Below are 16,866 nucleotides of genomic sequence, written 5' to 3' on the forward strand. Positions count from 1 at the left end.
GTTCATCGACACCAGCCTGAGGAGCCCGCCTAGTGCTTCCCACCAGTGAAACTGCAGTCTGGACAGCAAGAAAAGATGGAGCCATCATACCCAAGTCAAGAAAGCACCACCATTCCCAAAGTTGTAGGCCACTATCCAAAGGAAAAACCCCCTCAAACTAAGGTTAAGAAAAGTTTAACTCTCTTTTATCTATTCTATTACCCTTTCTTCTTTCCTTATTCTATTGCTGACCTTGTTATCAACGTAGCTTAAGTCAGACTCACCCCAAATCATTAACTTTGATGCTTGCCTTGTTATGCCTTGTGAGAAGGAGGAATACTGGCAAATGTATGTCACTACTTTAGAAAAATACCTCTGCCTCTTCAGAGAAGCTACTGACCCCACACCTTGCTCGTGGCAGGCATACCAGGGCACCCCAAGTTGAGAGATATATTCTCAATGGGCAGATGTTATCCTAACTACCAGGGAACACAGTGGATCTCCCCAGAAGGCTGTACCGACCTAAAATCTTACCTCTGCCTCACCAAAAGAACCACCCCCTCTAATTGTCAACTTGACTATTGTAACCCAGTAGCTATCTCTATTAACGCCCTTACCTCCACCAACCCTGCACCCCCTTTAGAATGCTTTTACGGCTCAGGAGCACAGGCCAATGGATATGACCCTATAGGGTTCTTTAAAATATGCTTTATTGACCCCCCTTCTTCTCCATCAGAACCTTCTACCCTAACTAAAATCAAAGCCAAAGTAAATATTGTAGAAGTAAAAGATTTAAGACAAACTCTAACAATTGAAACAGGATATGAAGATGTTAATGCCCGGTTGGAATGGATTCAATATTCCATCCACACATTAAACAAAAGCAATTGTTATGCTTGTGCACATGGCAGACCAGAGGCCCAGACTGTCCCCTTTCCACTAGAATGGTCCTTCAATAAACCAGGCATGGGCTGTATGGTAGCTCTTTTCCAGGATTCCACAACCTGGGGCATCAAATCTTGCCAAGCTCTCTCTCTGCTGTATCCCAAAGTTCAACACCCTGTGGGTCAGCCTCTGAGCACCATTCAACTTCTGTCTCCCAATGTCAATTTCACCTCATGTCTCTCACGACAGGGGGAGAATTTGGTGTTCCTTGGAAGCTTAGTGGGATGCAATGAGCTTAAGCCTTTCCAAGAGCTTACCCATCAGTTTGCCCTTAGTCATCCTTGAATGGATGGATGATGGTATTATAGTGGATGCTTGTTAGACACTGCCAAGCAACTGGAGTGGCACTTGTGCTCTTGTCCAATTGGCTATCCCTTTCACCCTGGAAGTTCATCAACCAGAAAAATGAAAACCACAACACCGAAAAATAAGAAAAGCCCCTTATGGGTCTTTTGACACTCAAGTTTACATAGATGCCATTGGAGTCTCACGAGGAGTGCCTGACATGTTCAAAGCCCATGATCAAATAGCTGCAGGAATTGAATCCATATTTCCATGGGTAACTATTACTAAAAATGCAGCTTGGATAAATTACATCTATTATAATCAGCAGCAGTTTATTAATTATACCAGGGATGCTATCAAAGTAATAGCTGACCAATTAGGGCCTGCTAGCCAAATGGCTTGGGAAAACAGAATAGCTCTAGACATGTTATTAGCCGAAAAAAGTGGAGTTTGGATTATGATTAAAACCCAGTGTTGTACCTTCATCCAAAACAACACTGCCCCCAAAGGGAGCATAACAAAGGCTTTACAAAGACATCACTTTATCCAATCAATTAGCTAAAAATTCTGGAGTCAATGACCCTATTTCAGGATGGCTAGAAAAGTGGTTTGGTAAATGAAAAGGAATCATAGCCTCAATTTTTATTTCTCTTGCAATCATAATAGGTGTACTCATTCTTGTTGAGTGTTGTGTCATACCATGCATCCGTGTGCTAATACAAAGGATTGTACAAACAGTACTTACTAGAGCCTCCCTTAGTTCTCCTATACCTTATTCAAGTAAGCTTTTCCTTTTAGAAGATCAAACTGGACAGCAAAGCCAAGATGTGTTAGAAAAAGTTTGGAGAGAAAGAATCATAAGAAAATTTAAAAGGGAGGAATTGTAAGATACAATGAATTTCTCTGAGTTTTTCTTCAAAGATTTAGCCTGCCAACTTCCTTGTCTTTTGTTCTCAAACTCAACTTTCCTGTTCCTCCTTGCCCCTAGTTACTGTAAAACAGCCTACCCCTTTCCCATTGGCGCTAATCAAAAACTCACATCTGTTCCCTTGGTTACCTGTACCCATTGTTCCCCTGAAACTGCACATCTCACACACTGCCCTTCTGTACCTCACGTCCCTTTCCCCTTCTATATTTAGAAAAATATGTACAAATAGCCAATCGGGTCAGCTCAGATTGTGCAGTCTGACCCCAGCCCATGGGGGAGTGAAACAGAAGTAGGAACTGTGTTAAGGATAAAAACCCCCTGGTCGTCTTTGTTTGGTGTGCTTTTGCAATCTTGATTGACACAGGTGGCACCCTTCTGCAGAAGTAAATTGCCTTGCTGAGAGAATTAAACTTTTGCCTGAGTGCTGGTTTCACTTCACAGCACCGAGCATTTATTCCTAAAGCATTTTATATCCAACACATACCACTCTGTGAAGTATGACTTTTCTTATAGATTAAATGGCTACTATCCTAAATTAACTTCACTCATTCTTTAAACAGCTTTATTGAGGTAAAATTGGCAGACAATAAGCTAAATGGATTTATAGTTCACAATTTGATAAGTTTTGAGATATATATATATCTCCATAAAATCATCCTTACAATCAAGATAATGAACATATCCATCACCCCAAGAGTCTGTTCATGTCACTTTCTGGAACACAGGCTTTTCATGTTGGGCTCCCTCTGTAGTGATTTGTGGGAATAGCTGAGGGCAAAATTCATGCTTAATCACTGTATTCTCCACCACCACACAGTCATAATAAGACAAAATTCTAGCTTTACCTGAGAATGTTCTTATGTGAAGCAATTAGTGTGTTAATTTACTAAATCTCATCCATTGAACATCCATCTTTTTAATATTCTGTGTGATGAGAAGTATACACAAAAGTATTTCTGCTGTATGTTCAAGTATGATGGTTGCCTTGAGGAGAAGCACTTGGTGATTGAGTTGTAAGCTGAACTCACAACCTTTTTTCTGGGACACTATTTTTTACTTGAAATATTGAGTGACAGAAAAATATGTTTATTTGGACTTGTGTGGTTGGCAGGCATTTTCTTGAAAATAAATGAAATGGGCTTGTTGTTTGAAGGAAATCTTAACCATATTTGCTGCTAAAGATAAAGTTTTAGCTTTCAAAGAAAGTTAAGATTTTGGAAAACTCATAGCTGACATTGTGATCTAAAAATCTCCTAATACTTAAAAACTTTTCTGAAGAAATCAGTGATGATATTAGCAAATGTGATTTTGAAAAATATTGTGTAAAGAAATGCATCAACATTTGGAAGAGTCACATACTTTAATGAACCAATATTTTCTTAATAACCATTGCATGATGTTATAAAACCAGGCATGGGTAAAAAATATTTATTCAAAGTGTGAATAGAACAATGGATTTTGATGCAACAGACTTGAGTTCATTAACATGATTTTCAGTTTCACAGTGTAACCATCATTTAAGAAGCCCTTCCACCTGGCATGGTGTCTCAGACCTATAATCACAGCAATTTGGGAGGTCAAGGCAGATGGATCATTTGAGATCAGAAGTATGAGACCAGCCTAGCCAACATAGCAAAACCCCATCTCTACTAAAAATTACAAAAAATTGGCCGGGTGTGGTGGTTCACACCTGTAATCCCAGCACTTTTGGAGTCCAAGGCAGGTGGATCAAGACCATCCTGGACAACATGGTGAAACCCCATCTCTATTAAAATACAAAATATTAGCTGGGCATAGTGGTGCACGCCTGTAGTCCCAGGTACTCGGGAGGCTGAGGCAGGGGAACTGCGTGAACCTGGGAGGTGGAGACTGCATTGAGCCAAGAGAGCGCCACTGCACTCCAGTCTGGTGACAGAGCAAGACTCCATCTCAAAAAAAAACAACAACAAAGAAACAAAAAACAAAAATTAGCCAGGTGTGGTGGTGCACACCTGTAATCCCAGCTACTCAGGAGGCTGAGGAACAAGAATTGCATGAACCTGGGAGGCAGAGGTTGCAGTGAGCCAAGATTTTACCACTGCACTCCAGTCTCCAGCCTCCAGCCTGGGCAACAGAGCAAGGCTATCTCAAAAGAAAAGAAAAAAAAAAAAGAAAAGAGAAAAGAGAGAAGAGGAGAAGAGAAGAGAAAAGAAAGTGAGAAAGAGAGAGAGAGGGAGAGAGGGAAAGAGGGGATAGAGCAAGACTATCTCAAAACAAAGAAAAGAAAAGAAAGTGAGAAAGAGAGAGGGAGAGAGAGAGGAAAAGAAAAGAAAAGAGAAAAGAGAAGAAAGAAACAGCCTCATCACATTTTGGTGTGGCATCAAATAATAGTATTCTCAATTATCTAAAAGGCTATTTAAAATACTCAGCCCTTTTCCAGCTACATATCTCTGTGAATTTGGATTTTTTTTTGTTTCCTTCGACAACAACAAAAAACATAATGCAACAGATTGAATGCAGAGGCAAATATAAGAACCCAGCTTTCTTCTATTTAGGCAGCCATAAAAGAGATTTGTGAAATTGTAAACATTTGGTGTCCTCAAAGTCCTTAGGTGTATAAAAGTGTCCTGAGACCCAAAGTGCGATAACCTCTGTGGGTTTAACCCTGAGTTAAATCCAGGTATGTTGTATGTTATTTGATTCTCACAAGAATCCTAAGAGGTAGACTTTACCATCCCCATTTTCTAGATGGGGCTAAGAATCTCAGGTTAAAAAACTTCCCTGATGATTTGTTCCTTTGACTCTCTAATGCCAAAATGCATGACTTCCCAGAATTCGTGTTAAAGTCCAGTTAGTCTCATCAAGGATAATGATAACTGAGGGACACAGACTCAAAGTCTGGCAGGGTATCACCTTGTCCACTCTGCCACCTCATTCTTCAAGGAAATTTACTGGAGGAATGTTCAGTACTTTATGGGAGACAAGACTCAATTTTCTTGGCCTCTAGGAGCTGGTACTTGACTATGGCAGCAGCTTGCTTTTCCTATCTGGGACTGACAGGAGCCAATCATCAGAGCAGCTTCCCACCCCTGGAACCCAGCATTGATTGGCTCCCCTCAAGCCTCCATTTCCAGCTCTCCTCCTCCACCCAGGCCAGTTTTCTCCCTCCAGCATCACATCTGAGTGATGCACAATTTCCAGCCAAAGCCCTACAGCCACCCCTCTTCTGCCACATCTTCACCAGCTTCTGCTGGACCCCTCAATTCCCCCAGCCAGAGCTGCCCTGTGGAATGCTCCACCAGTGGGCTTCTGCTCTGGTTCTTTGTTGTTAGGAGGCTTTTCTGTGGATGCATTCAACATCCTTTTCTCCTTATTTGGGACCTGACTTCCCTTCTTGAGGCCATTTCTCTCCATCTTAAGAACAGAATGTGTCTTCTTGAGCTCCCAGAAGTCTGGGCTAGGAAGAGGGGACAAGAGGAATCCAACTTCATCTGCTAGACCTAGGACCAACCTCCACTCATCCTCCACACAGAGCCTTCACCATGTGGTTAAGCCCTCTCCCTCCCATCCTTGGCAGTGCATCTAATAAGGCAGTTCCTCTCATGACTGCAAGACCACCCACATAGTCTTTTGGGGTCTCTCTTCTGGTTTCTTCTGTACCCTCTACCTTCCCCTCTTCCTAGGTGATTTCACTTAAAATTATTTTATGTTAGCATTATTTTTTCAGTGCTGTGACAGGTAGAAATTGGTATATTAATATGTTCTCGTACAGCTAATAAAGACATATCCAAGATTGGGCAACTTATAAAGAAAACATTTTAATGGACTCACATTTCCACGTGGCTGGGGAGGCCTCACAATCATAGAGGAAGGTGAAGGAGGAGCAAAGTCATGTCTTACATGGTGGCAGGCAAGAGGGCATGTGCAGGGGAACTGCCCTTTCTAAAACCATCAAATCTCATGAGCCTTATTCACTATCATGAGAACAGCATGGGAAAAACCTATCCCCATGATTCAATTACCTAGCACCAGGTACCTCCCATGACACATGGGGATTATGGGAGCTACAATTCAAGACGAGATTTGGGTGGGGATACAATCAAACTATATCATTCTGCCCCTGGCCCCGCCCATATCTCATGTCCTCACATTTCAAAACCAATCATATCTTTCCAACAGTCCCCTAAAGTCTTAACTCATTTCAGTGTTAACTCAAATATCTACAGTCCAAAGTTTCCTCTGAGTCAAGTCATGTCCCTTCAGCCTATGAGCCTGGAAAATCAAAAGCAAATTAGTTACTTCCAAGATACAATGGCGGTAAAGGCATTGGGCAAATACTCCCATTCCAAATGGGAGAAATTGGCCAAAAAGAAGGGGCTACAGGCCCCATGCACGTCTGAAATCCAGTGGGGGCAGTCAAATCTTAAAGCTCCAAAATAATCTCCTTTGAGTCTATGTCTCACTTCCAGGTCATGTTGATGCAAGAAGTGGGTTCCCATGGTCTTGGGCAGCTCTGCTCCTGTGGCTTTGCAGGGTACAGTCCCACTCCTGCCTGCTTTCACAGGCTGGTTGAGTATCTGTGGATTTTCAGGCACACAGTGCAACCTGTTGGTGGATCTAACATTCTTGCACCTGGAGGATGGTGGCCCTCTTCTCACAGCTCCACTAGGCAGTGCCTAAGTGGGGACTCTGTGTAGGGGCTCTGACCCCACATTTCCATTTTGTATTGCCCTAGAAGAGGTTCTCCTTGAGGGCTCAGCCCCTGAAGCACACCTCTGTCTGGACATACAGGCCTTTCCATACATCCCCTGAAATCTAGGTGGAGGTTCCCAAACCTCTATTCTTCACTTCTGTGCACCTACAGGCCAAACACCACGTGTAAGTAGCCAAGGGTTGGGGCTTGCACCCTCTGAAACAACAAGCTGAGCTGTACATTGGCCCCTTTTAGCCATGGCTGGGACTCAAAGAACCAAGTCCTGAGACTGAAAAAACAGCAAGGCCCTGTGCCTGGCCCATGAAACCATTTGTTCCTCCTAGGCTTCCTGGCTTGTGATGGGAGGGGCTGTTGTGAAGACCTCTTACATGCCCTGGAGACATTTTCCACATCATCTTGGTGATTAACATTTGGCTCCATGTTACTTATGCAAATTTCTACAGCTGGGGCTTGAATTTCTCCTCAGAAAATGAGTTTTTCTTTTCTATCACATAATCAGGATGCAAATTTTTTTCTGAACCTTTAGGCTCTGCTTCTTTTTTAAACCTAAGTTCCAATTCCAAACCATATCTTTGTGAATACATAAAACTGAATGCTTTTAACAACCAAAGTCACTCTTGAATGCTTTGGTGCTTAGAAATTTCTTTCTCCAGATGCCCTAGATCATCTCTCTCAAGTTCAAAGTTCCACAGATCTCTAGGGCAGGGGCAAAATGCTGCCACTCTTTTTGCTAAAGCATAACAAGAATCGCCTTTACTCCATTTCCCAATTAAGTTCTTCCTCTCCATCTGAGACCACCTAAGCCTGGACTTTTTGGTCAAAACTATTCAGTGAGTCTCTAGGAAGCTCCAAACTTTTCCACATCTTTCTGTCTTCTTCTGAGCCTTCCAAACTCTTACAACCTCTGCCTGTTACCCAGTTCCAAAGTTGCTTCCACATTTTTGGGTATCCTTATAGCAGCACACCACTCTACTAGTACCAATTTACTGTATTGGTCTGTTCTCATACTACTAATAATGACATACCCAAGACTGGGTAATTTATAAAGAAGAAGAGGTTTAATGGATTCATAGTTCACGTGGCTGGGGAGGCCTCAAAATCATAGGGGAAGGTGAAAGAGGAGCAAAGGCATGTCTTACATGGCAGCAGGCAAGAGGGCAGGTGCAGGGGAACTGCCCCTTATACAGCTGTCAGATCTCATGAGATTTATTTACTATCATGAGAACAACATGGGAAAAACCTACCCTCATGATTTAGTTACCTCCCACCAGGTCCCTCCCATGACATGTGGGGATTATGGGAGCTATAATTCAAGATGAGATTTGGGTGGGGACACAGCCAAACCATATCATATGGTAATGAATAAATCTGCATTACTCTTGCCCTCATGAAGCTTATAGTCTACTTTAGTTTCTATATTCATATTTATTGCTCATCCAAAGAACTTGCCCAAAGCCATTTAATAGACATAAAGAAAATATTTGATTAAAAAATGATGTTCTTTTTACTAAGTTTTTGCAGTTATTCCAATATACATATATGGAACATTTATATACTCATATAGAAACTCTATACTCCCTTTTATGGTTTCTATAGCCCTTTGATCATTTTAGTATTTATAATGCTCTTATTACTATGCAATATTTCATGTATGCATCTACTCTTAAAGTACACTCTGAATATCTTGAGGGAAAGAGCTATATCTAACTTACCTTTTTTTCCTTCCCACCTTTTCCTAGTACTAACAGCTGCTGAGTACATCTAGAATGACTGATATCTCTTGCTGATCAAACAATAATGTGTTTTATGGATTATTATTTACAAAATTATACAAATGAAAGGCATAGTAGTTTACTAATGAAAGACATGGTTATTATTAATATTGTGCTGTTGCTTTAATAACAAGACATACTTTTATTAAGTGTTTTTGCACCCCAGGTTATTCTCTCTTTCTCTTGTATGTACAAAAGCAGATCATCCTGAGCTAAGTAACAGGGTTGTTTCAAATATTCTTAAAAAGTTAGAATCAGCTCCAAATAACACTGGGTATGGGTGCATAATACCTGATTAGGGGGGAAATTATAGATATAAAGACTTTGGGCAAATTCATGTTTTACGCATGTGGTATATGTGCAGACTTTAGACTTTTGTCTCACTGTTTAATTCTCACCTTCCTCCAACCCTCATCAAAGAAAGAAACCCTAAAGGTGGACTGAAAAGCCTCATATGTCAAGAAGCGTCTTCAGATAGAAAGCTCTTTTCTGAGCCCCTTTGGATAGTCAGTGGGCAAAACCTACCCTTTCTGGCTGGGAACAAAACCCACAGGCTATGATTAAGGAATTCATTGGAGAGTGTGGTTTCCATCTGGAGGAAGCATATTTTACACACACCCTGTCTGTGTTAGAAGAGGACCAGGGACACTCTGTGAGTGTGTTTGGCTGACTGGCACATATCTCAGTAGAAGATCTCTTGTACACCTGTCCCCACTTACATGAGTGTCAGAACCAGGGCTTCGTCCAAGTTATCCCACTGGCCTCACTGTGGGGCTGACCAGAAGACCTGTGATCTGTGTAGTGAGAAAATCATTTGGTGTATTTCAGTGTTTGCATAAGATTTTTTTTTGTGTTGAGTATGGGTGCTCTGTATCATTGCCAGAGCATCGGGCAAGACACAAAAATCTCCATGGAAAACTATCTCATCTTTTAAATTTTCCTCATTGTTCACAAAACCTACATGGGTGCTCACTAATTTCTCCCATCTGAAATTTGGGCAGTGGTCCTGAGGTCTTCCTATTGGTAATTCCACACTGGAAATGTCATTATTAACTGAAGACAGATTATACCACCCAAATATCCTCATGTGTGTCTCATTTAGCTTCTTTAGCATTATGATTAGAATAAATGGCCCAGCTTCTGCTTGGAGCTTCCATAGAGAGCACCAGGCCTTGCCATGTTGGGTGAGAGAGGATCATCCATGCCTTTGTGGAAAAATATAAGATAAGTGACAGGCAGTTTCCAATAGGAGTAAAAATCACCTCTCTCTCAAAAAAAAAAAAAAAAAAAAAAAAAAAAAATCACAAAGCTCCAATCAAGGACCTTGATGACAAGTGAAATTAAATAAAACATGAGTGATGAAACACTGTAATATGTTTATGGTGAGCTAGTCCAGACAGCTGATAATTAGTTGTTGTCCAAATAGCAACTTGGCAGTAGATGACTGTAACCAGAACACAGAGCACTAGTTAGTTAAAAGTACTAATAAGATTTTTGCTTCTTTTGAAGACTCACTTCCAAGGGGAGGAAAAGATAGAGGAAAATCATGGACCTTCCATGTGCCTGGACTGCCTGCAAGTCTGTATTCTGACCCATTGTTGGCTTTTTGCTTTTACATTCCTTTCTGCCGTAGTAATGCTATTTGTGCTGTGCAGTCCCAAAGCAAATGTCTGTGTGTGTTTTATCCTGGGCTACCACCCACAGAACCTAAAAAATCTGAAAACAAATAAATGCAGATGCGCACAATTTAAGTAAGTTAAAAAACATGTTCTTATTTATCTGCCTAGATTCTTACACTTAAAATAGCTTTGGTTTGAATCCTCTTCAGCCTCCTGTTTTTCCTGAATCTGAAAGCTGTCCTGCAGAGAAGAAAGATAGCGTTTAGAAAAGGAAACAGATTCCTCAAATGAACTTAAATAAAATGCACATATAAAAAGAAGCCAAGAACTAAAAGAAGGCCTTGGAGATTTCCCATTTGAAGTCTCAATTTCCTTACCTGTGAAATAAGATTGGACCAGATGATCTCTCTGGTTCCTTCAGCAATCCTGCTTCTTAAACTATTAGTGGCATAGAATTCAAAGAATGTGTGGAAGCTAAATCCAAACATGTATAATTTAAATGCCACTTAGAAGTAGAAGAAATGAGCTCAGCATGTTGGCTCACACCTGTAATCCCAGCACTTTGAGAGGCGAAGGCAAGCAGATCACTTGAGGTCAAGAGTTCGAGACCAGACTGGCCAACCTGGTGAAACCCCATCTCTACTAAAAACAAAAAAATAAAACTAAAAAAAAGTGCCAGGCATGGTGGCACACACCTGTAGTTCCAGTTACTTGGGGGGCTGAGGCAATAGAATTGCTAGAACCCAGGAGGCGGAGGTTGCAGTGAGTTGAAATCGCTCCACTGCACTCCAGCCTGGGTGACATAGCGAGACTCTGTCTCAAAAAAAACACAAACAAACAAACAAAAACCAAACAAACAACAACAGCAACAACAAAAAAAGAAGTAGAAGAAATGATCATACAACATAATCCCCTAATCTGAATTTTTCCCATGGTTCTCGCAGTTTGTATACAGAGGTAATAGAGCTAAACCTCGGATAGCCAGAAATTTGTTAATTAGGCTTTCCACCTGATGACACACTAATAAGTAAAAGTCTGGGCCTGCCCACTTCTTTTTGGAATTTTTTTTATATCTTCATCCATGTTTTGGTTTGAATGTATACCCACAAACTCATGTTGAAATTTAATTGCCATTGTAAAAACATTAAGACGTGGGGCTTTTAAGCAGTGATTAGATCTTAGTAGCTTCATCCTCATGAATGGATTATTGCTGTTAGTGCAGGAGTGGGTCAGTTCTCATGAGAGAAAGGAAACCCTCTCACACCTGCTGTCTTGCCTTCTGCCTTCTGCCATGGAATAACCCTAACCAGATACTGACGCCATGCTCTTAAACTTCCCAGCCTCCAGAACGTTGAACCACATAAACTTCTTTTGTCTGTATATTATCCAGTATGTGATATTCTGCTATAGCAGCAGAAAATGGGCTAAGACAATACCATTCCCCTTCCACCTCATAGGCACCCATTCTGTGCATGTCCCTGCATTCCAACTTCCACTTATTTTTCTAAAATATGCATCCTAAAATATAGTATTATTATATTTTTTAAATTTTTATGTAAAATTTACATAAAAATCTATGTTTATATTTTTATATATGAATTGCTTCTGATCACTGTGTATTATTATGTTGATTGGATATATGCTCCATTTTGCTTATGTATTTTCCTATTGATAGACCTTCTCATTGCCTTGACTTTTACCCATAACTCTGTAAACAACATTCTTATACAAAAATTACTATGGAACATTTACTCAGGAATAGAATTGCTGGATCTTAGGGTATGTGCATATTCAAGTGCACTAGCTGCTCACCAAAATGAATTCAGAAACCCACCCCTAGTCTATGTCTGTTTGTATTTCCACATCCCACCTTTATATTAATTTCTAATTCTTGACAATTAATGGGTTAAATGGTATTTACTGTTTGAATTTTTATCCCTCTAATTATTCTTGAGGTTGAGTTGCTGTTATAAATGCAACAATGCTGTGTTCACTATCCAGTTTTCCTTTTCTAGCCACGGAGGAAGAATATACTTTACAGCTTCCCTTGCAGTTAGGTTGTGGCCATGTGAATGAGTCCTGGCTAATGGAATGTGGGTGGGATTGTAATATTATCATTTATTATATTCTGAGAGATTCTCAAAATGTTTGTGTAGTTATCTTTACTCCCCTCTCTCCCTTTTGCCCTCTATACAATTAGGAGGGGTGTGGGGGGTTCAGCAGGGATCCATTCTCATATGTGACGTAAAGAATGTACTATTAGCAAACATCACCATCATCCTCTAAAGTATAGCAACATGGTGCCCTTGTTGCCCTGGCCAAAACCTTATATATGAAGTAAATGGGAAAATGTCCTACTTGTGAAGGTTTCTTGTAGCTCAGAAAGTTTTTAGGGAATTTTTCCAAGTATTGAAGAGAAACAAAAGGAATGAACTTCTGTTTTCAGAGGAGGGCTACATAGTACTGTACTATCTGTAGTTGTCAGTGTTGTATAATCAGATTAGTGGTTTTAGCCTTTACTAAAAACAAACAAGAAAGGATCTGGCTTGAACCAGATAATAGTGAAAATATTATATTGACAATGTTACATTTGGTACTGTACCCCTTAGAGGAAATATCTTTATTCAACTAAGAATCAAGATATTATAAGTAAGGAAGTATATGCTTCCCATGCAAGCCATTGTCCAGCTTTTTACCACAGTTGCTAGAAATGCTTCTAAGTTTCAGTAACTTAAGAAATATAATTTTATTTGCATCTGAGAGGAGGGAGTAACAGTCTTTCTTTTAAAACAACATAGTCCATTTTATTTATTTTCTTGAGTACTCTTCATAATCATTATCCAATACTGGGCATGTTTTCTTACTCGCAGGGTTTATAATGCAACACACAGTCGTCAATTTCCCTGTCAATCATGGCTGCTAATTATTCTTTTGTTCCTGTATGAAGAATTTGCATTGTCTTAATGCTATCCGTCCTCTTGCTCCCATCCCCCAACAGACCCCACTGTGTGATGTTCCCCTCCCTGTGTCCATGTGTTCTCATTGTTCAACTCCCATTTATGAGTGAGAACCTGTGGGGCTTAAAACCTAGATGACGGGTTGTTGGGTGCAGCAAACCACCATAGCACATGTATACCTTTATAACAAACCTGCACATTCTGCACACATATCCCTGAACTTAAAGTATAATTTAAAAAATTTTTGCATTGTCTTCAGTCTAAAGTTTAGCATCAACAGAATTAGTGGAATGAATTAATAGTACTGTTACAAATTCATTGCAAAAAGTTCATCACCCAGGCACATAGTCATCAGATTATCTAAAGTCAAGAGAAAGAAAAGAATCTTAAGAGCAGTGAGGTAAAAGCATCAGGTAACCTACAAAGAAAAATCTATCAGATTAACATCAAAGCTCTCAGTAGAAACCCTACAAGCCAAACAGTGTTGGGGTCTTAGCTTTAGTCTCTTCAAATAAAGTAATTGCCAGCCAAGAATTTAGTATCCAGCTAAACTAAGCTTGATAAATGAAGGCAAGATAAAGTATTTTTCAGACAAACAAGTGCTGAGAGAATTTGCCACTACCAAGTCAGCACTATAAGAAATACTAAAGAGAGTTCTAAATCTTGAAACAAAACCTCAAAATACACCAAAATAGAACCTCCTTAAAGTGTAATTCTCAGAGGGCCTATATAACAATAACACGATAAAAAAAAAAAAAAAGGTATCAAGCAACCACTAGCACAGTGAATAATACAATACCTCAATTCTCAACACTAACATTGAATGTAAATGTTCATTCAATGTTCACATGAACATTGGATGTGAACAATGGCCCAAACGGTTCACTTAAAAAATACAGAATGTCAGAATGGATAAAAGTCCACCAACCAAGTATCTGCTGTCTTGAAGAGACTCACCTAACACATAAGGACTCACATGAAATTAAAGTAAAGGGGTGGGAAAAGATATTCCATGCAAATGGAAATGAAAAGTGAGCAGGAGTAGCTATGTTTACATCAGACAAAGCAGTCTTTAAAGCAACAGTTTAGAAAGACAAAGAGGGACATTATATCACAATAAAATGATCAGTCTGACAGGAAAATATCACAATCTTAAATATATATGCCCCCTAACATGGGAGCTACCAAATTTATAAAACAGTTATTACTAGACCTGAGAAATGAGATAGATGGCAACACAATAACAGTGGAGAACTTCAATACTCCACTGACAACACTAGACAGGTCATCAAGACAGAAAGTCAACAAAGAAACAATGGACTTAAACTATACCCTAGAAAAAATGAACTTACCCGATATTTACAGAACATTCTATGCAACAACTGCAGAATATACATTCTTTCCATCAGCACATGCAGCATTCTCCAAGATATGGTAGGCCACAAAAAAATTCCCAATACATTTGAGAAAATCAAAATTACATCAAGTACCCTCTCAGGCCACAGTGGAATAAAATTAGAAATTAGTTCCAAAAGGAACCCTCAAAACAATACAAATATATGGAAATTAAATAATCTGCTCCTAAATTACATGTGGGTCAACAATGAAATCAAGATGGAAATTAAAAAATTTTTTGAACTTAATAATAATAGTGACACAACTTATCAAAGGCTTTGGGACATAGCAAAAGCAGTGCTAAGAGGAAAGTTCATAGCATTAAATGCCTACATCGAAAAGTCTGAAAGAGCACAAATAGACAACTTAAGGTCACATCTCAAGGAACTAGAGAAATAAGAACAAACCCAACCCAGCCGAAGAAAAGAAACAATAAAGATCAGAGGAGAACTAAATGAAATTGAAACAAACAAACACACACACACAAAACACAAAAGATAAATGAAACAAAAAGCTGGTTCTTTGGAAAGACAATCAAAATTGATAGACCACTAGTGAGATTAACCAGGAAAGGTAAAGGTCCACATATGCTCCATTAGAAATGAACTAGGAGATATTACAACCAACACCACAGAAATACAAAAGATCGTTCAAGGCTGGTATGAACACCTTTACATGCACAAACTAGAAAATCTAGAGGACATGGATAAATTTCTGGAAAGATACAGCCCTCCTAGATTAAAACAGGAAGAAATAGGAACTCTAAACAGACCAATGACAGGCAGTGAGATTGAATTGGTAATAAAAAATTAGCAACAAAAAAAGTCTAGATGGATTCACAGCTGAATTTTATCAGGCATTCAAAAAAGAATTGGTACCAGTCTTACTGAAACTATTCCAAAGATAGAGAAAGAGGGAATCCTCCCTAAATCATTATATGAAGCCCGAATCACACTAATACCAAAACCAGGAAAGCACATAACAAAAATGAAAACTACAGACCAATATTCCTGATGAACATAGATGCAAAAATTCTCAACAACATACTACCTAACTGAATCCAACAGCATATCGAAACGATAATGCACCATGATCAAATGGGTTTCCTACTAGGGATGCAAGAATGGTTTAACATACACAAGCCAATAAATGTGGTTCATCACATAAATAGAATTAAAAACAAAAGTCACACGATCATCTCAATAAATGCAGAAAACAGCACTTGACAAAATCCAGAATCCCTTTATGTTTAAAACCCTCAGCAAAATCAGCATAGAAGGGGCATACCTCAAGGTAATAAAGCCATCTATGACAAAGCCACAGCCAACATTATACTGAATGGGGGAAAGTTGAAAACATTACCCCTGAGAACTGGAACAAGGCAAGGATGCTGACTTTCACCACTTCTATTCAACATAGTATCAGAAGTTCTAGCTAGAGAAATTAGAAAAGACAAAGAAATAAAGGGCATCCAAATCGCTAAAGAGGAAGGAAAGCTGTTCCTATTCACAGATGATATGATCGTATACCTAAAAGCCCTAAAGCCTCATCCAAAAAGCTCCCAGAACTGATAAATACATTCAGCAAAGTTTAAGAATACAAAATCAATGTACACAAATTGGTAGCACTGCTATACACCAACAGTGACCAAGCTGAGACTAAAATCAAGAACTCAGCCCCTTTTGCCACAGCTGCAAAAATAAAGTAAGATACTTATGAATATACCTAACCAAGGAGGTGAAAAATCTCTACATGAAAAACTACAAAACACTGCTGAAAGAAATTATAGACAACACAAATGGAAATACATCCCATGTTCATGAATGGGTAAGATCAATTTGTGAAAATGACCATATTGCCAAAAGCAATCTACAAATTCAATGCAATTTCCACCAAAATACCATCATCATTCTTCACAGAACTAGAAAAAAGAATCCTAAAATTCCTGTGGAACCAAGAACAAATCTGGAGGCATCACATTACCTGACTTTAAATTATACTACAATGTTATATTTACCAAACAGTGTAGTATTGGTATAAAAATGAGCACATGGACCAATGGAACAGAATAGAGAACCCAGAAATAAAGCCAGATAGCTATAGCCAACTGAATGAGTGAGATCAAGCATTGGTTACATGTTGCTCACTATGTCCAGGTTATGTTTATGTTGTTGTCATTTCCCCAGAGTTACATACAAGGGTGACACTAATGAAGATTGAGTTTAATTGCTTTTTAAAGTGTCTTCAAAAATATTATACTGTGAATCAGCGTTGGAATTTTATTATGCACATA

The sequence above is a fragment of the Macaca mulatta genome, chromosome 4 (genome assembly GCF_049350105.2).
Source record: "Macaca mulatta isolate MMU2019108-1 chromosome 4, T2T-MMU8v2.0, whole genome shotgun sequence".
Classification (NCBI taxonomy): domain Eukaryota; kingdom Metazoa; phylum Chordata; class Mammalia; order Primates; family Cercopithecidae; genus Macaca; species Macaca mulatta.